The following is a 21360-nucleotide window of genomic DNA, read 5'->3' as shown; positions in this document are numbered from 1 at the left end:
GAACCTCAGACTCAGGTTCTACAAAGCCAACCTCCAGAGCAGAGCCACACATCATGTGAAACAGCTGCACCACATCAACCTGCTCCTCAAGTGCCACAACACACACGGTGCTAATGGAATCACCATAAAGTTTTATTTTCCAAGTAGTTTGAATTCCCACCCACGGTATTTCTGGAGTCTTTTCTTAAAATAAAAAGAAACCACAGAAACAATATTTTTTCTTTAAAAATAAAGCAAGAGATTTGTAACCAATTTCCACGGCGACTGATATAAACTCAAGTGACATTACTGCGCACACACTCACGTACCCTCTACACAGAGCATGGGATACCTGGACACACCAGAGCCAACGCAGCAACGAGAGCTGATAAAAACAGCGGTTGAAAATTGTCATTCACTTCTGCACCCAAGCAGGACAAATCCTCAAGCCAGATGATTTAGACACTCTCTTCAAACCCATTCTCCACTCACTTAATTTCCAAGAGGTAATATTTATATCTCTTTAGTTTCTTGTTTACCACTCTGGCACAACTCCTGGCGTACCAACAGAGCTAAAGAAAAATCAGTTATTTAATTTCCATAGACTTGACTTCATTAACTTCTGGAGAGGACTAAAGTCTGTGGCCACTGAGAAAGGGCATTTCTACATTTTTCCATTTTCTGGTCTGTTTATTACAGTTACTGAAAGAGACAGCAGTTACATTTGTGAAATACAACAGGCTGTGTTCAAATACTCATCAAAGGCACCAAGAAAATAATTTCTATTTCTTTTCCATATAATCAAATCATACACAGACAGTAAATCCACGTACTTCGGGAATCAGCATCACCATTCTCCTCAGACCCGCATTTGGGTCGGTGGGAAATTAGCTGGAGAATCTATGATTGCATGGGAAGGGACCACGGTCACGGAAAACATGAAGTGATATAAATGGGGTTGAGAGGATGGGCAGTTCTACTTCTGCAGGAATTAATTCCAGGCAGCAATACCCCTCCCAGCTTCTGAGGCAGAGATGGGCAAGAATCCACCACCTTTTGCAGATGGAAGGTTGTGAAAAACCCAAACCTTTGGCTAAGGTGGAGACCACTAAAGGCACCATCACACCTTCAGACCAAAGGCTTCTGTAGGGACCCCATAAACCAGGGGTGTCAGATACATTTTCACATCAGCCTCACGCTTGCATTCAAAGGGTCGAATGCAATTTTAGGACTGTATAACCATAACTACTCCTACATCTATACAGTCCTAAAATTACATTTGGTCCTCTCAAGGCAACCACAAGGCCGATGTAGCCCCCAGTGAAAATGAGCTTGACATCCCTGCCATGAACAACAGGTTTATGCTTGTGAGGAATGTTAGCAGTTTCACAGGGCTTTCCAAACTCTACCTCAACCTCTCCAACCCCACCAAGTCAACTGAGATTCCCCCATCCCAGGAAAAGATTGTGTTAATTTGTGACAGCACTCAGACACATTTTGGTGGAAAAGACACAGACAAGAAAGCCCTTTCAATGAAACGCAGAGAGGGCTATCCAGGAGTGCTTGCAGCCACGCTGAAGATGAGGAAAGGGGCTCCTGTGTGGGGCGTCCATGGTGTTCCAGCCACACGCTCCATCATCTCAAAAAAGCACAAAGCAGTAGAATCAAGAGTAGCTGCTCCCACGAGCAAAAGGAGAAAAATAAAAGGACCACAGCGCCTAACATCAACCAGCATTTTCAGGACCTGCGTATCAACACCTCTGCACCTATTTCCACATACGATTTGGCCAAAACACCAGCTAGATGCTTCTCTAAACCCCAAGATGCCCAGGGAAACATTTCAGCAGCTATGTGACGATTTGGATCCAGACCTAAGACCATCATTTTTTTTTTACCAACTCAGCAGTCATCTGAACCTGTTTCCCAGTCCAGCTCCACAACTGGGGTACAATGGAAAGGTGATACTTGTCTTTTTTAGAGGCAAAGCCAGCTGGAACTACAGACCTTGCTACTCACTGAATAACACCATACATCTGTTCCACAGCAGCGCTGTAAAAGATTAGTAAGCACTGGGCTAACAATCCGGAAAGGGAAAAGGACTTGTGAGAGCAGAATGTTATCACTAAGTCAATAAAGCAACACTTGTAAAAGACTGAAAGAAATCCAGCGTTCTCACACAAGGCACAGAAATGCTCCTCGGCTGATTTCTCATCCACCACTAAACCTGTCTGGTAACTCCGGGAACGGGACCGTGTCGTACGGGCTGAGGGAAAAGCGGATCGAGGGGGTGAGCTGAGGACAGAGCTCCGGACTCGACCCCGTTTGTGCAGGATCACAGAGTGGACGTGCGTTAGCTGATACATATGGTTTCACTTTTATGTAAAGCTTGCGCTTATATCTAATGTATCAGGGCAATTACAGCGCTGGGTTTGAGACAGCGTGCTTATACATCACACAAAGGATTTTTAGGGGTGATAAAAGAGCAAGGGTCCAGCGGAGCAGTTGTTCTTTCTGGGGCTGAGGATGTAAATAGCTAAAAAGCTTTGTTTTGAGGTCAGGTTCGCTAAGCGACAATTGGCTTGGTGCGTTTTGCGTCCGGGATTAACCCCTCGCCCATCGCGGCGATTTAAAAGCCGGAGCAATTCTGCAGAAGTCAATGGGTTTGACTGAAAACACGAGACCGGTGGGAACTGCCAAGCCCCCGGTATTGTCCCAGCTTCGTGTAAACAAGAGATACTGAAACGCAAAGCGAACTGCAAGCCTTTACAGCTCGTAATTTACATCCCGCCTCAAAGCATCAGATGACGGCGACTTCCCTACTTAACCTTTATTCTTCGTGTCACCGCCTGAAATGCTGAGGCAGAGAAAGCGGAGGCGCGATACGCTGGCATAAACACATGGGGGAAATAACAATAATAATAATAAAAAAATAAGAATAATTAAAAAAACAACGTGACGGCAAACATCGGTGGTTTCTCTACCCTTGGCCAAGCCCCGTGCACCCACACTGAGGTGTTTCTTGGTCCCACATCCCTCTCCAAAAACACGGGTTGGGATCAGACACCCACCCGGGCTCGGTGCTGCACCAGCCAGGGGAATTTGGGGGGCTGAGGAACGAGGGGGGGCACGTTTATACGGCCGTTTAGTGACTCTGGGCGCCTGGGATGGGGTGCAGGGGTAGGTCGCCCCAGCAAACACCCCCCCAGCTCTGCCCCACGGGAATGCCCCTTGGCCGTGTTTTCAGAAGGAGGGAGCAGGGCTGGGGGGCTCCGGCCGCGCTGCCAGGGGGCCGAGGGACGGGCGGGAGCGCGGCAGGTGCTGCGGGGGGAACGACGAAAGGGACGACCCCCCTGGGAAGCGGGACCCCCGGTAAGCGGGGAAGAGCCTCCCCCGCCTCCCCCCGCTTCGTCCCGTACCTCTCTCTGCGGTGGCCGGAGGGACGGGGTCTGGCCGCCCGCCCGGCTCGCACGGCGCCTCGCTGCCCTCCCCGCGGCTGGCGGCTCCCGGCGCGGCTGCGGCGGCTGCTGGGGCACTGCGGGCCCGGAACCAGCGCCGGCCTGTTTTCCAGCCACCTCCCCCTTGGGCCCGCCCCGGCTCCGCCTCAAGGCTCCCCCGCCTCCTCCAGCTCCTCCCCTGCGAGCACCGGCCTGAGGCGCCTGCGGGGACGCGGAGCCTCAACCCGCCCAGACGGCAGAGCCCCGGGGTTAGTAAATCCTGGTCTCCTTCTCTAAGACAGGCCCGGGAGAGGACGGCTCTGGGGACCGCGGCATGAGCCCCCAGACACACTGGAATGGGATATAATAATAAAGTCATTTTTTTTGTTGGAAAATCTCCTCAAAATCAGAGTCCAACCGTTCCCCCCCACACCCCAGTACTACCCCGTGGCCCTGAGAACCTCATCTCCGCCAGACATGGCAACTTCTTTCCCTTGAGGTGCCAGAGCCTGGCCCAGGCTGCCCAGAGAGGTGGTGGAGTCTCCTTCTCCGGAGACGTTCAAACCACGGTGCTGGAGTGGGATACAATTATAGAGCCATTTTTTGGTTGGAAAAGCCCCTCAAGATCATCGAGTCCAACCATAACCCACCCCTGGCGCTGCCCCATGTCCCTGAGAACCTCATGTCCGTCTGTCCAAGCCTCCAGGGATGGTGACTCCAGCACTGCCCTGGGCAGCCTGTTCCAATATCTGACTAAACACCCTGGGCATTAAGCCTCTGCAATGCAGACCTCTCCCGCTGGTAAAGCAAAAAGAAAAACCTCATTTCAGTGTAACAAACTGGCATTCAGAGCCCTAAAGCAGAGGGAACAGGGCTCTCCCAGCATCTGAGTTTGATGCCTTCCATGCAGCTGCAGGGTAGAAGTCTTGTCTCCAAGCTGCAGCTCGGTAAACACCCCGTTTTATTAAATTATAGTGTCTTTCCAAAGTAAGTTTGTCACAAGGCACGAGCAACATATAAAGCACGGGATAAGGATCCACCAGTGCAGCTGAAACGCTCAGAAAACCTCCAGCCAGCCCATTAAATGCTGACTGAAATTGTTTGGGGTTATCTAGATAAAAAGTTTGGAGAAAAGCCTGCGCCTTGGATGGAAATAGTGGTGTCTGCAAGTTGCCTTCGAGCAGTTTACGTTATTATAAAACCCGCTTATCTGCCTGCCAGAGGTTCGCACCTGCACGACTGGGGTGAGGCTGCTGAGCCGGCTCAAACATCTGGAGAAAGCGGCAAGAATAACGTGGGGATCAGATTTCCCAGCTTCAACCAGATATTAAATAATAGCTGTGCAAAATTTTCCATTGCATGCATACAGCGTTTGCAGGCCATTTTCTGCCAGACCTTGTACTCTTCTGACTGCCCTCTACTGCTGTTGTCACAGCTGGAATCGATACCTGCAAAGCAGCTTGAAGTCCCCAGAGGCTGAAGCCAGCGCAGGACAGTGTGCACCTCTTGGCCATACACTCTTTACCAGTGTTGGAAACGTGGTTCCTGAGCCTGCAAGCTGTAAGGATGGGTGTCCCCGTCCAGCACAGGAGCCAGATGGGGCTACTGGGCCAGACTGGGCATGGTGGGATGCTAACAGAGAAGAGGCACCAGCTCTGTCCACGCACACATACCCCACAGCTCCAGCACAGGGTCTCCAACAGCCTACAGATGGAAGTGGAGCTTTGTAAATTAAAGGGCTTCAGAGAAATGAGCCGTAAACCAGTTTTAACCAGGCATATCCCTGTTTTAACCAGTTACTGTGTACAGTTCTGGACTCCCCTGTTTAAGAAGGACAAGGAATTACTGGAGAGACTCCAGACAAGGGCTATGAAGAAGATGAGGGGTTTGGAGCACCTTTTTGGTGAGGAAAGACTGAGAGAGATGGGGCTGTTCAGCCTGGAGAAGAGAAGCTGAGAGGGGATCTTATAAATGCTGATAAATATCTCCAGGGTGGGTGTCAAGAGAACGGACCAGACTCTGTTCAGTGGTGCCCAGTGACAGGATGAGGGGCAACGGGCACAGACTGAAACACAGGAGGTTCCATCTGAACATGAGGAGAAACTTCTTTCCTGTGAGGTGCCAGAGCCTGGCCCAGGCTGCCCAGAGAGGTTGTGGAGTCTCCTTCTCTGAGACATTCAAACCCGCCTGGACACGACCCTGTGTGATCTGCTCTGGTGACCCTGCATTAGCAGGTGGGTTGGACTGGATGATCTCCAGAGGTCCCTTCAACCACAACCAGTCTGTGATTCTGTGATGTCTGGAAAGAGGATTTGCAATGAGATTGATTATGTTGGCTGGAAAGAACAAGCCTTTCCCACTGGAGCGGACAAAGTCCTGGATGATGAGGAAATAGGGTCAGTTTGATGGTCCAGCTTGGAGTGACCTACCTGGAGGAGATGGAGAGAAAGCTGGGATTTCCTGCTCGTGGTCCTCAGCATCTCACAGAGCAATATCTGCCCCTGGAGCTGCTTCTAATCGAGGCTGCCTCTGTTAGCAGCCAAAGAGGAGCCGTGGTGAAGAACAGATTGGTTCTCCCTGTTCCCACAGAGAAGCTGACCTGTGAGATATGCTCGTCATCCAGCAGCTGGGAAAGCTTGGGAGCCAATTCCTACTGAATGGCACTTCTATTTCCTCCATAGCAAATAAACAACCGTGTTCCAGGGCTGCACTAGCTCTCAGCTCCACTTGGCTGCAGTTTGAAGGATTTGAACTAAATCTAGAAAACTCTGAGTAGCTGGGCTCCCCTGGGCTCTGCCCTCTTTCTCCAGTTTAAATTTGGCAGCAAGAGCCCAGCCAACTCCAAAGCCTTGGACATGCTTGCGAGAGGCTTTGAGGGTACATAGAAATGCAGTTACCTGTGGGAAATTACAGCTAAAATGCATTGCAAGCACAGGTTTAATACACTGCTTCATGCATTAAGAAAGAGGAATTGACAGATCTGGGTGCCATACTTGGTCAGTAGCTCCAAAGAAATTGGATGAAATCCTAAAATAATCACTTTTTGTGCCTCTGACATTTGTTTTCTTAGCTTATGGTCTGTGAACAGCTGGTTTTCAAGATAAATCAAGCGCCCTTCCTGGGAAGAACCCATGAACCACAGATTTGTGAATGAAATGCAAAGTGAGTGATAAAAGTCCAGAGGGTGTAACCCACAAGCTGGGAAGAAAGATCTGCTTGTGCAGCACACCTGAGGAGACTGCCAAGGGCTGCGAGCCACAGACATAATCAGCATAAATAAAGAAAAGGGTATTATTGCCTGGAAGTTCACTTTCTGGGAGGGTTGTGGGGTTTTGGCACTACAGAAAATGTCCCAAGGATGGAGAGAAATAGCTCAGGTCTCATGTCCTTCTACACAAACAAATTCAGTTGGGGAGGGGAGTCTTGCAAACTAATCAGGAGAGCTCATGGTGGGTATAAGGGAAAGTGACCTTGACACTATATTAAGCTGTACTTCTGGGTTTGGGGTGTCTGAAGTCTTGTCAATGGGGTCTTTGGATGGATTGATTCTTTTTTTGTGCCAAGAAAAATAATGATTTCATACGATTAAGTGATTGTCTTCTAGATACCTATTGACCAACATAATGTTCCATTCCTAGAACTGCCAGGCGAGATGAGGATCAAGCCTCACATGAAGGTCTTTTTTAGGAAAATAAAGATGCCTGGAAAAGAGAGCAGGAGAGGAGATGAAAAATAAGCAGCATTCAGTATCCCTCCATACTCCCAAAACACCACGTTCTTGGCATTCAGTATTAAAAGGCTTTGCCTTTTACCATTCTCACTCAACGTTTTTCATCCTCAGATTTAAAAACGCTGGTAAAAGTGCCATTATCCACTCGAAGTCAGCAATTTTCCAATGCAAAGCCATCTGATACAAGCCACAGTGCTGTGCTTCACAATTACAGAATCACAGAATGGACTGGGTTGGAAAAGACCTCAGAGATCATCCAGTCCAACCCTTGGTCCAACTCCAGTCCATTGACCAGATCATGGCACTAAGTGCCATGGCCAATCTCAGTTTACAAACCTCCAGGGCCGGTGAGTCCAGCACCTCCCTGGGCAGCCATTCCAATGCTGACCACTCTCTCTGCGAAGAATTGCTTTCTAATCTCCAGCCTCAATTGCCCCTGGCAGAGTTGAAGCCCACTCTTGCTAAAATTCGGAGCTGGCATTAGGAGCAAAAAGCCTGATTGCGTGTCCCAAGTTTGGCATGTGCTCGTATCCCTTGGGGAATCCATTCGCACACTTGACACCTAACAGGACCCTGATAAGTTAAAATATAACTTAAAAAGCAAACACAGAATAAGTAGCTTAGAAACAGGGGTTTTTCCTGGTTTTCTAACTCAATAATTGTTATCATTAAGACACCTGAGCACTGATTTTGGTTCCTGCTCTGGGTGACACGCGACAGCAGAGCCACTTATGTTCCCCTAAGCAGTAAATTAAGTACAGTTTGGAAATGCCTGTGTTAAATAATTACAACAGCCCAGCTGACTTTTCCATCCTCTACACTGTGTTTACTAGAGAGAGACGAATCCATTTGTTACCTGCAAAGCAGACAAGGTAAACTCACCGTGAAAGGCTCAGATATAACGCTCTATTATCTTTCCACCCGTACGTAATACGGAATTTCCATGATTCATTCACCCACTTGAGGAACACTTGAATAGTCAAACAAAAACATACATTCCCAGGAGAAAAAGCCAAACCACATCCGGCGCAGGAGAGAGAAAACATTCGAACATAAATACAAGATCCCGCTACAAGTTTTGTCCAAAGCAAGACTTGCTGAGCATAAACACGACGGGAAAGGGCAAAGATCAAACGGTATCGCTTCTCGTTGATGTTTTTTCCCCTTTTCCTCACAATCCCCTGACGATAAGTCAATAAAAGGTTTTACCAGACTACAAAGGGAATCTGAAAGCCCAGCAGCCTCCCTTTGAAAGTATATTCAGGCTCCAGGCAGCTTCAAAAGTCACTTTAGAGAGTCTGCCCTTTGCTAAAAAGCCTTGTGACCTCCCGGTCATTCCAGCGTAGCTGCAGTAATTCATACAAATGAGTAATATATGACGTTTGCTATTCAGTCATCATTTGACAAGTTAAGTGACAAGGGAGATCTATCACAACTGTTTCCCTTTGATGATAAACCATCCAGCTCACCTTTATGGTTAGAAATAAAATAAGACCAGGTGAGAACTACTGAAGGTGATTTCCAGAATGATGCAGCTCAAAGAATAGTTAATTTTAATATCCTTAGAGCTATAGCCTTGAACACTTTCCTACGTGGATTTCTGGAAGGGTATAGCTGCTGAGAAAAGGATCAAATCTCAACAATGGAAATAAAGAATCTATGCGTGGAAGATCCATAGCAATCCTGGACACTGAATAGGCTCCCAGGGAGGTGTCACAGCCCCAAACCTGATAGTGTTCAATAAGAGACTGGACAACGTCCTCAGACACACGGTGTGACCTGTGGGGTGTCCTGTGCAGGGACAGGAGTTGGACTCCATGATCCTCGTGGGTCCCTTCGCACTCAGGACATTCTACGATTCTGTGGTTCTATAAATTGTTGTAGTGAACGTGTGTACCCTGAATGACTGAAACATATTGTTATTTCTAGCTTGTATCTGCCAAGCTTCGAGTCCAAAATACGTATTCCTATCACAACATTCTGCTAAATTTAAAAAACGTTGTTCCATTTCTGTGATTTATCATAGCTGAGGTATCCCTTTGGTTTCACTTGCCTTAGGAAAACTGGAAATACTTTCCGTCATGCACACACAGACACATCTGCCAGGGGCTGTCCCGTCCTACAGCTGCGATATCTCCGAATGCCTCGTTGTCCACAACATCTGGCTCATTTGGGAAGGAGCTCTGACAACTTCTCTGCCTTACATCAGCCGTATAAGTGCTGCGAGACTCCCTGGGATAGATGGGGACAACAACCTGCGTCAATACAGCCATGGCTGCTGTCTGCCCATACTGGTGACAAATCCTTCCTGGACCTTCAGTCCCCACCATCGCCAGGTGAGCAAGGCTGGTAGTGCAAAGATCATGGCTTTTATTACACACTTTTTTTTCCCTTTGCACCCTGCTACATCGCTCAGAAATCCTGGAGAAAGTCATCTTCAGGGGACAACAGGGAGGACGGCAATAGCCCAGCCACACCACAAGGTGAATGCCTTTGAAAATAGGTGAAAAAATTCAAAAAGAGGCAGAAAAATGGGCCTGACAAAGAACATGAGAACAACTGTCTTGGGTAAGAACAAAGATCTTTCTAGGCCAGTGTGCTGCCTCCACAAGTGGAAGAAGAAGATTTACCCCCCCTCAGCTCCCAGTTATTTTCTGCTCAGGGACTTTGTGAGACAGACATGGCTTCTCTCTATTCAGTAACCTTCTTTGAGTTTTGTTTTCGTGAGCTTGCCTGTTCTCCCCGTGGAAATAGTGATGATCCCAGCACCCTGCAGCAAGGAGTTCCACCAAGGAAACATATCAGTGACACTTTCTTTGGTTTGCTTGGAGCTTGCTCCATTTCATCACAGATTCATCACAGAACATCCTGAGTTGGAAGGGACCCACAAGGATCATGGAGTCCAACTCCTGTCCCTGCACAGGACACCCCACAGGTCACACCATGTGTCTGAGGACATTGTCCAGTCTCTTCTTGAACACTGTGAGGCTTGGGGCTGTGACACCTCCCTGGGGAGCCTGTTCCAGCATCCACCACCCTCTGTGTGAAGAACCTTTTGTTAATGTCCAACCTTGATGGCCTATTTGATGCCCCCATGTTCTTATATTGGAAGAGAGAGAGTGAACAGCTGACTTGTCTGCAAGTATCTCACTATTTTGTACAGCTCTAACATACCCTCCTTCAGTTATCCCAGGCAAGTCCTGCCTCACCTTGTGTGCCCTCTTATGAAAGCAGTTACGGACCTTTACCCCGCTTTGTCGCCAGTTCAGCATAGGTTGCGTGAAAATGCAATCACTTAAACTATTATGAACACGAAGAATTCAGGAAATGAAAATCTGGCAGGTACAAAGGGACAGGATTGAATGTGGAAATCTGGGAGGAGGCTTCAGCGCGGCTCCTGCCTTATCTCCCAGCAGGTAACCGAGAAAGCACAAGCGATGGCAAATGTAGCGAGAACAGTGGAAAAACAAAAATGATGCCAAAACACAAACAAGTCCTAGGAGTCTCGTTTTCCATCCCTAGCGCTGGCCAGGTGACAGCAGTACTTCCAGCCAATATACCCCTGTCCCAGCCAATATACCCCTGTCCCAGCCAATATACCCCTGTCCCAGCCAATATCTCGCTGTTTCAGATGTTGCCCCTCAAAGTGAACAATCCTAAGGGTTCTCCTGCCCCTGCCACCGTTTCCATCCCCATCTGGGCAGCCCCTGCATCCCGCCCTGTGCCCACAGGTGTCTGCTCGCAGGCTGCAGCCATTCTCACTGACCAAAACAACCCTTTTGTTCCCGTCCGTCCCGCTGTCTGTCCGTGCCTGTCTCTCAGCCCCTGACGACGCTGAGTTCACCAGCCAGCCAGTACAGAGGCCGCCTTTGTGTTCTGCACGCCTGTACGCTGCCAAGTGCTCTGAGCCACCCTGGTACCGCGTCTCCTAAAAATAGATTGCCCCATAGATGGCCTGCAGTCTTTAAAAGCTGTGGGTCTTGAAGATAAGCCCCTCGTATAACCTGCGCAAAACAAGAAGCGAAGGCGCTCCTGGGGTGAAGAGTAAAGCTCTGAAGAAATAGGCCAAGTATAATAGAGAATACGGCCTTGCTACATCCACAAGCAGCAGAAGAAACCAGTGCCAAGGGGCCCAGGGAGAACGTATTATGTATAACCAGCACACAGATTTAATACGACAACTGCTGAGCCACAAGGTTTTGTTTCTTTGCAACCAGCCCCTGGGTTCTGTGCATGAAGATACAGCACTGCTAGCAAAAGTAATCCAAAGGAATAACTACCTAAATTATCTGAAAAAAACACTCAAATTTATCTCCTCCTTTACATAAGGATACGTATTTTGGATATGAAATACATTCATATAGCATTTCACCCATCCGCAACTTGCAACACACTCATTTACTCTTTCACATTTTGTTTTAATAACAGGGGAGTCAGGCAAGCTCGACTGACGGGCCAGTTCCCAGGGAAACCCGGGCAACTTATTTCTCTTAAACAGCAGGCACAAATGTTCCCCGTGTCAAAACACGCAGCCTGCTGTGACATTCACATCTCTAGGATTTCATCGGAGAAGGACAAAATGCTTTTATTTGGCTCTGAGGTGGGGAAGGAGAAAGGTAGCAGCACAATTCAGGCAACAGGCACAGCGGGAATCTGGCACCCAAATCGCTTTTGTGGAAACAGGTCCCTTGGCCTCATCCCCAAAGGAAGGGCAAAACAAGACTTTAATAATAAAATCTGGTAAAATTAGCCAGTGTTCCTGGGAGAGAAATGGAAGAAGGGAATTGGTAATAGCAAGCCGTCAAAATCTCAGTCAAAATGTTGGGCTGGCTGCCTGGTGTTTTGGGGACACATTAAGAACATAAGAAACAGCCACACAGCTCTCCCCAGGGTCTGTCCAGCTCAGCACGCTGCTTTGGTGGGTACAGATAAAAAGGGAAGGGTCTTGAAAAAGAGAATGGAAGATGAAGCTGAACGTCCTCATACAGTGCTCTCCGGTAGCACTTGAGGCATCTCAAGACCTGAGATTACCCCCTCAGACAGCTGTGAAGAACATGGAATCACAGAATAGTCTGGGTTGGAAGGGACCTTCCCAGCTCCCCCAGTGCCACCCCTGCCATGAGCAGGGACATCTTCACCAGCTCAGGTTGCTCAGAGCCCCGTCCAGCCTGGCCTGGGATGTCTCCAGGGATGGTTCATCCACCACCTCTCTGGCCAGCCTGGGCCAGGCTCTCACTGCCTTCAGAGGCAACAATTTCTTCCTCATGTCCAGCCTGAATCCCCCTTCTTTTAGTTTAAAACCATCACCCCTTGTCCTGTCACAACGGGTCCTGCTCAAAAGTCTGTCCCCATCTTTTATATCGGTCCCTTTAAAGTCCAGAAAGGGCACAATAAGGTGCCCCCGGAGCTTCTCTTCTCCAGCTGAACACCCCAACTCTCTCAGCCTGTCCTCCCAGCAGAGCTGTTCCAGCCTCGGGTCATTCCTGTGGCTCCTCTGGCCCCTCTCCAGCAGGTCCATGTGTGTCCTGTGCTGAGGACCCAGAGCTGGACCAGCACTGCAGGGGGGTCTCAGCAGAGCGGGGCAGAGGGGCAGAATCCCCTCCCTCCACCTGCTGCCCACGGGGCTGGGGATGCAGCCCAGGATACGATTTGGGCTGCAAGCGACGTGCTCCTGCTGCACGTGCCAAGGATGCTGTTCCCAACTCCGATCACACGCCATGAGGTGCAGTGGTTTTGGTGACTAAAGCTCATTCTGCTTCCTGCTTTTTCAATTAACCAGATGAAATAAATAGATAAAACCAGCGGCCATGAGCAAGCACTCAAGGATGGGTCAAACACATGTGATACTTCTCCCCAAAACTGTCCCTGCCTCCTTTATTTTCAGCTCAGGGGGTATCCTGAGCCTGATGAGATGTTTATGCTTATTAAATCCCAGCAGGTCTCTCATCCATGTACTTTCCCATTTACCTCTTGAACCTTCTTGTATCCACAATATCCTGCAGCAAGAAGTTTAAGGCTCAGCTACCCGTTGCATGAGGACCCGTCTCCATTGGTTTGTTTGGAACCTGTACCCCACTAATTTAATTTGCCGACTCCTCATCCTGGTTCTGACCGAGACACCGGACAGCCATTCCCTCACCACCCTGTCCCTGGCACACAGAATTTGCCACATCTCTCCAATGTGCTCCATTACCTAGGACCATATTCTGCTTTCACTTATCTCCTCTGAGCCAATATTCAAGCGGCTTTTAAGTGAGCAGGTAACGATTTGCCCTTGGAACAATTTTTCCACACACGCAATTTTCTTTTTTGTTAAAAAGAAAAAAGAATATTTAAACATATATTTCTTTTTCCCTCAGAGGCTTTAAGATTTGCATGCCAGAGTTTCCAGGTACCCGATGTCCTGTAACCGAGACACTGAGCAAACAGCAGCAAACACGATCCCCGGCCTTTGTTCTGCCAGCTGGAAACCGCAGGTCGCTCTGCACCCGGACACCACCACGGTCCAGAGCCTTGGAAGGAGATGATGTTCGACTGAGCAACACCCTCCTTTCATCAGATATATTGAAAAGGGGCCTTCTATTTTTATATATTTTTACTGAATTGGTGGGTTTTTTGTTCACCTTTTCTATGAAAAGGTCTCTGTCCATGCAAGTGACTCAGCTCAGCAAACAGCACTAGTGATTCATTACTCCTGAATGTGCCAGCGGTGGCTGGTGACCTGCGTGGTACTGAGTCTCATCCCCACCAGGAAACAACCTTAATAAATGACACCAGCAGTGTCATCGAAGTGGTGCCCAGCGTGGTGGAAACTGGGCTGTAACACAAACTCCAACAACAGAATTAAAACCGTTCCCCTGAACTTTCCGTGAATACACATAAAAATAAAAGGTTAGCGAAAGGAAATGAAATGGGCCAACCATCAAAGGTAAAAGATGATCCTTTGTGGAATTACTTGCTCGCACATCCCAGATCATCCATCTCAATTCAGCTCCAACTGGAAACATCTTATCAGGTCGTTAAAAGAAATCAAAATAGGATACAAGGCAGTTTTCTAATGTAGTCTGAGAAATGGTGACAGCATATGAAAAAATCATTGCCCTTCTCTGCGCTCAGACCAAATATCCAAGTACCCAGCAGCTCTCCAAGCCTCGATGTTTTGGGTTGGTCTGAAAATTGCAGATAATTTCCACATAAACAGAGAAAACTTGTCTCAAATAAAATAACTTTGATCCTACACAACTTAAATCATCAAAAGAATGCTTTTTTTGACGAAACAAGCATGTTAATCCCAGTTGTCCTCCCAGTTGCAATTACCACCATATTTCAACTCTACTGTGTTATCCCTGCTACAGAGACATTGTACAAACCACTCAACAGACCCAACATGGAAAGGTGCTTTATACATGTACAATATTTTCCCATTCCTGTCCAGATAATGAAATTAATCACGTTAGACTCCATCCCACAGCTACAGCCCAGCCTATGGACCAGAAGACCACAACCCAACACAATCCTATCCAAACACTGTCAGGTTTTGTTATCTCCCAGCATCCGCTTTCCCCCTCACTCATATCAGTGTTTTTGCAGTTGCACAAGGCGGGGTGATATACATGAGAAAAATGCCGTCTAAACGCAAAAGCAGATGTAACTTTAAGCTTTCTTCTAACGTCAAGACCCCCAAAAACCAGCAGAGGATCAGCTCCCTCTTGTGCATATTTCAGCCTACAAACCACAGGCCTGCTGGTCTTAGTTACCTTGTGCAGAAACTTGCTGGCCGAGTAGGTGGGTCGAAGCTGAAGGTCCCTTTAAATCCTTTGTTGTGCTTGTACAAGTGGAAAACAGCTCCTGTTAAAAAAAAATCTCCTCTGTTTGCCAAGCCGTGTGTAGAGATTATGAATCACTAAATAGCAGCCACGTGTCAGCAAAAGTAGCAGGAAGTGTCTTGCGTTTGACCTTTATTTATAGTAGCAGGAGCACTTTGTACATATAGTTACAATGATTTAATTATCCTCGCTCACCAAGAAAGATCAGATCAATCGCCTGTATAATATATTTTTTCCATTAAAAAAATATATATGATATCTGATTAATAGTTATCGGTCTGGAGGAACTGTGAGAAAGCTCATTCTGTATGTTTGGAAGGCAGAGGACTTCTTTGGAGGTTTTCCTCTGGGATCCTAATGGAATGGGGGACTCGACATCAAGACCGCTTGACAAGCCTGTTGACTGATTTTTCAGCACACCTCTCTTCTTCAATAGACACCCTTGTTTCACAGAACCGAGCTGTGATGGTTCCAAGTTTGGGAAGCAATAAAGTCCTGAACCCCCTCATGGCTGTACACAGGTAATTTGAAACATGTGCCTATTTTTTAGTAAATCACACACATTGGAGAGTGTTGCTGGATCAAGACAAAGCACCTCTGGGCTGCTATCCAGAGCCTGGAGATGTGTTTGAATTACACAAGGGTGTAAGCGCCGTGCCTGGTTTTTTCTTGCATGCAAAAGAGCATTTTGGTACCTTTTCAGATTAAGAACCAAGTGAGATAAATCAATGGCTCATTGCCCTTAGAAGGGGGTTCTTTATTTCCCCCTGTCCTCTTTGCCTCTGGTGTTCTGCCATGTCTCCAAAGGGTCTGCTGTGGTGGAGGGAGGAGACCTGCAAGGCCATAGGCAAGGGTGAAGGTGAGAAACAAGGCTGAGATGATCTCCACCCAAGGTCCACGCAGCCTAAGCACTGGCCATTTTTCTATAGCATGGGCATCTGAGAGCTGCACATTGGGTCCCACAACAGGGTAGACATGCGTGTTGGGACACATTAGGAGCACCCCAGAACCACCAGCCACATGACAGAAAAGGGATCTGTTGCCCAGAAGGGATCCCATGAGCACAGATCCCTGCTAATAACAGAGCCACAGTGCCACTGCCTCCTTCTCACTTTGGGTCTAGTGATCAAGGTGACCTCTCGTGTCTGGCATATAGAAGAGAGCAGGAGGGCAAGTAGGGTGATGTATGGGAAAGGAGGGTGATGTAGGGTCTTGAAGGATAATGGTTCATCCCTTAGGCTCCCCAGATCCCCACACTGATGAGAAGGGGCAGTGATCACCTTGTGCTTCTAGCCTGAGCCAACATAGAACCAAGACTGAGCCAGGCTTTGGCCCGCATAACCAACTGAGCGCTGCAACCAGGTCCCCACAGGTCCCAGCTAGCAGGACTTAGAAGAACCAAACCCAAGCCAAACTGCCCTTGTAAGCTCTGCCAGCCATGGCAATATGATGTGCTACCTCTCTACAGACCTGTCACTGAGGGATCCAGCAAGGAGATTGCAGAGGATGGTCTAACCACTCTATGGATCACCATGTGCTGGCTTTGCCATGCCCAGCACCCTCTACATCTGGAAGTTGAAACCTCCCAGGACTGTGCCAGTCTCTGCTGCTCCATGGTCGTTCTCTGTTCTCCACTGAGGTCCTCTTCACTAGCCCCAAGGCAGAGGTAAGCCAGCATCCCTCACCTGTCCAGAACCCACAGTCCATCCTGTGGACCCCACTAACCAGCTCAGTGACACCATGTTGGGTAACTCTGCTTCTTCATCAGCCTTTTTTTAATTAAAGATCTTCTAATCATATAGTGGTCTCCATTCTGCTTTGGACCTGGGTCAGGGATGCAAGAACACCCTGTTGCCTTCCCTCCACCATTCGCTCTCTCCGTCCGGTCAAACCAACCTGGCAAGAAACTGACTGCCCAGTGGTCAAATACCAGTGACACCTGGGTTAGTTGGTGGCCACTCCCAGAGGTGGCATGTGTCCACAGGACCAGGCCTTTAATCATACTGTCCTTCATGGATTCCCCTTGTCCCCCTCAAATTCCTTTGTAGCTCTTTCCTACACTTCTCACTCTACTCTGTTTGGTTTAAAATTGTGCTGATCTCTTACTCAGGCTGGACACGAGGAAGAAATTGTTGCCCTGAGGGTGGTGAGAGCCTGGCCCAGGCTGGGCAGAGAGGTGGCAGATGAACCATCCCTGGAGACATCCCAGGCCAGGCTGGACGGGGCTCTGAGCAACCTGAGCTGGTGAAGATGTCCCTGCTCATGGCAAGGGTGGCACTGGGGGACCTGGGAAGGTCCTTTCCAACCCAAATTGTTCCATGATTCTGTGATTCTATATTTTGTTCTCCAGGACAAGGCTGGGCTGTTGTAGAGATCCAGTCACTGCCCCACATGCTCAGCTCTCCTCTGGAAGTCCTTTCCCTGGAGGGAGTCAGCCCGTATGACAGGCACACTGACATCTGTCTCCAAACAGCCCCAGCACCATCTGGATCTCACCCAGCTCGTCCAAGCACTCCAGCTCTGACTCCGTGTCACCACAACTGCATTCTTGGAAAGGGTGCACACACCCTGACGTTGGGTTGTTACAGCAACCGCGCTTGACATCATCACCTTTCCCCGCGTCCACCGCTGTCATGCAAGAGGTTGCGAAAGCCTCTTTGGCAGTCAGGCAGCTGGGGAGAGGACTCCCGTTCAAAACCAGGAGCGCAAGGAGCAGATGTGTTGTGTCTCCAGAAGAGCAGGGTCAGAGGGCAGCACGATCTGTCTAGCACAGCATGGAACGCGGAGCCACAAAGCAAAACAAACAAGGAAATGAAAGTCGTAGTCCCACAGGGACGGAGTCTGCTGCCTCCAGCAGCAAAATGGAGCAGGTGCAGAGCTGGCTCTGCAGTACCTGGTTATTCCCCAATGATTTCTGCACAGGGGCTTGCTGCTCTGCTACAAAATCCTATTTTGCTGCAGGACCCCTGGGACACAGCTGGGAGCAGAGTCACCGTCCAGTCCACGAACTCCCAGCAGAGTGGAGCCACCATATGGTCTCCATCCTCAAGTGACTTTGGCATCCCTGTGGGAGATGAGTCCTGGAGCTTCTTTCAAACCTCCTGTGCAGTTGCAGGCAACACATGACTCTTAATTTTGGTGGTAACCGTGGCCATTTTATAACCAGGGCAGAATCTGGATGCCAGAATTCAAAGCTTTTTATCAGATGCCAGAAAACCTGTAATTTATGTGTTGATGCCTTTTATCCAGCTGAGATGTTTCTAGGACAAGGGACATTGCCAGCTCACACCTTGTCATCAGGAGTGTCCTGATCTTCAGCATCCTTCCTAAAGCCCATCCTTGCAGTTGCTCAATTAGAGGAAAAACACAGGTTTTATGATTTCACATGCACACCTGAATACCTTGAATTTTCCAGCCTCCAGCCCGGTGGAGTTTGAAGGACTGACTTATGACTTTCATATGTATGAGCTGGAGCGTCCCTGCAATCCCTCAAGCAGCACGTGAATTTTCAAGCAGGAATGTTTGTTGTTTCCATAGTGCTGGCTTCTGGCTAGCGAAGCCAGGAGTGCTTCATCAGCATAAAACATTAACATCTGTTCAGCCTGCAGAAGAGAGAATCTCATCAACATTTATAAATATACCCAGGATGGCCCAGACTCTGTTCAGTGGTGCCCAATGACAGGGTGAGGGGCAACAGGCACAGACTGAAACACAGGAGGTTCCATCTGAATATGAGGAGAAACTTCTTTCCTGTGAGGTGCCAGAGCCTGGCCCAGGCTGCCCAGAGAGGCTGTGGAGTCTCCTTCTCTGAGACATTCAAACCCACCTGGACACGACCCTGTGTGATCTGCTCTGGTGACCCTGCGTGAGCAGGTGGGTTGGGCTGGGTGATCTCCAGAGGTCCCTTCAACCACAACCAGGCTGGGATTCTGTGATCTTCTTCTTTTGTTAAGCAGCAGAATCTCAGAGGGTTTTGGAGGCCAAGGCAGGGTCTGGCGAGCAGCTTCATGGGTAGTTATCACCAGGTCTCTGCTCCACTGAGCAACAGCCAGAGGGGAAAAAGAAGGGACTCACCCTGACTCTCAGTTGGGAAAAGGTACTACAGACCCCACAGTGGAGGCAAAAGAGAAACAACCCTGCAGATTCCTCTTCCCACCACGGAAAAAGACTGTTGACCTTCCCTAGCCCCTTCAGACTCACCCTGCATGGACAGAAAGAGAAGAAGAGCAAGAACAAGTAGTTCGACATGCAACAGAGCTGACAATGCCCATGAGTCCATGTGGATTTTTGCCTTGAGGTCCCACACTTGTACAAGTTGATTGCAAACTTGTAAAAGCTTTCTATCTATGACTCCTCTGCCATAAAATCTGGTGGATGTTGGTCAAACACTTCAAACTAAGTTGGAGAAGGTCACAGCCTTTCACATGCAAAGGATTCTCACAGACGTTATGTTTTCTTATGAGACAAAGATAAAGTTATCCCCATGGCAGACCATCCATGGAAACAAGCTCAGTAGAGACAAGGGAGCTGGGAGCAGGGACAGAAAGCCAGAGGTTTTAGCCAAGAGTGACAGGTTATTCAGGTCTGGGATGAGGTTACACCCAAGAGATGGGATGGACAGTGTGACGCAGTCGTATTTCTCAACGCCACTCCACTCCCAGTCCTGCTTCACACCACACAGATCCAATCAAGCTGCTTGGGAATTTTCCAGACAAACATTATGTGGATTTGTGGAACACTGAACGTTTCACAGAAAACACATCGCATCCAGCGAACCTCTGATGGAACACAGGCAGGGAGATGTTTCCACCAGACAAGATAAATTTCCATCAGGAACCTGACTGCCAGTTCACGTGATGGCATGAGGAGCTCCTTACAAATCAACTTCTCCACACTTCTAGGGAGCCAGACTTGTAGATTTGCAATCAAGATCCCAGGTTGATGACCTGATGAGCTCAAATCTTCGATAAAAGTCTCTCTTGTAGCTCCTAGTCAAATATTGGGATAAGCTTGGCTGTTCCCAGCTCTGGGGCAGCTCACTACAGGTGCCATCCCAGCTCACATCATCTCCAGGCTGTTGGGCTGTCCTTTGGGGAGCCCAACCAGCCATCCAGTCAAATAACCTAAGCAGACCTAAATCTGTTTGGATTGCTTGAGATAATTGCTCCTTCTTTCACCCTCCAGTACATCAGAGTCTTTATTTTACCAGGGAGACCAAAACAGGACACAACAGCTGGATGTGTCCCACAAGCACTGAACAGAAGGAATTGTCACTTCCCTCAGCCTTCATTCTTGCTATTACAGTGTTATTTGTGGCTCATCACTGCATGAGGCTAATGTCCAGCTTGGTGTCCACCATGATCCTCAGGGCATTTTAGGCAAGGTTTGGTGTTTTATTTTTAGCTTCCATTGCTCCCGTTGCAAGACAACACACAGAAACCCCCAACCAAAGCCAGGTCAGGCCAGCAAATTACCTTGTTTAAACCTCTGGCTGCAAACGAGGGTCTTACAAGTCAACTATCCATATGACCGGTCACGTTTGTTGAGCATAAATACTTTCTCAAGTGCTCAGACCTTCCCATTTTCCTCTGTAAAATGAAGCTATGGACTTTCTTATTACAAAAGGTCAAATAGATTCTTCACACTCCTTGAACAAACTGCAAATGATCTAATTAACTTGGGCTATCTCCATCCTGCCAAAGTTACCCTCTCCAGGAAGCAATTTCTGGTCTCCAGGCTAAATGCTCTGGGCTCTTGTCTGCACTGTCTGCCTGGAACAGATTAACAAGTTCCTTTTGGGTCTCCTGGTCCTTTTGTGCATATTTTTTAATTATTTTTTTAATTATTATTTTTCAGTTCAAAGACCTCGTGAGGGCTGTGTCACAACCCACCAGAGTGGCGTCTGGGTACGTGTTGAGTGCCCTTGGCAAAACTGTGGGCATATGGACACTGCAGATGGTGCCGGACATGCTGGGATAGTCGTGGAGGAGACCTTGTAGGTTGGCCAGAGCCAGTTTATAACTTGAGTACTTTAAGTCATGATGCCCTATCGAGGCAACAAGGCATATGGAATGAATTCACAGGCTGCGTGCAGCCCTCAACCACAGGTTCCTCAGCACCAGCATGAGGAACGTGCCAAACATGGGTCAAGCACTTCTCCATGATCAGGTTATTCTCTCAGTGCCCATCATAAGCTGCAGCTCACAGCTGTCACCATGCTCAGTGTCTTGCTGGTCTCACTCCAAGGACCAGTTCTCTACCCCAGGACACCCTCAATAGCTACATTTACTGCTGGGAGGTCCACCCCCAGCCTGGCTGTCCCAGAGGTCCTGGCAATGCACACATAGCATCATTGAATCATTTTGGTTGGAACAGACCCTCAGGATTATGA

The 21360-nt window shown here is 48.4% G+C and overlaps 2 protein-coding genes across 2 annotated transcripts in view; both read right to left on the bottom strand.

Moving 5' to 3' along the window:
* The window catches only part of SMOX (spermine oxidase), a 60095-nt gene extending 56547 nt beyond the window's left edge, over positions 1-3548 (bottom strand). The window contains exon 1 of the mRNA XM_065837939.2: positions 3396-3548. The gene's annotated coding sequence lies outside the window, so the exon portion shown is untranslated. The remainder of the gene's footprint in view (positions 1-3395) is intronic.
* The window catches only part of MAVS (mitochondrial antiviral signaling protein), a 670207-nt gene that overhangs the window by 522472 nt on the left and 126375 nt on the right, over positions 1-21360 (bottom strand). The window lies entirely within an intron of this gene.

The sequence above is a fragment of the Patagioenas fasciata genome, chromosome 4 (assembly GCF_037038585.1).
Source record: "Patagioenas fasciata isolate bPatFas1 chromosome 4, bPatFas1.hap1, whole genome shotgun sequence".
Lineage (NCBI taxonomy): Eukaryota > Metazoa > Chordata > Aves > Columbiformes > Columbidae > Patagioenas > Patagioenas fasciata.
The sequence above is the reverse complement of the archived record's forward strand: the minus strand, read 5'-3'. Positions and strand labels throughout refer to the sequence as shown.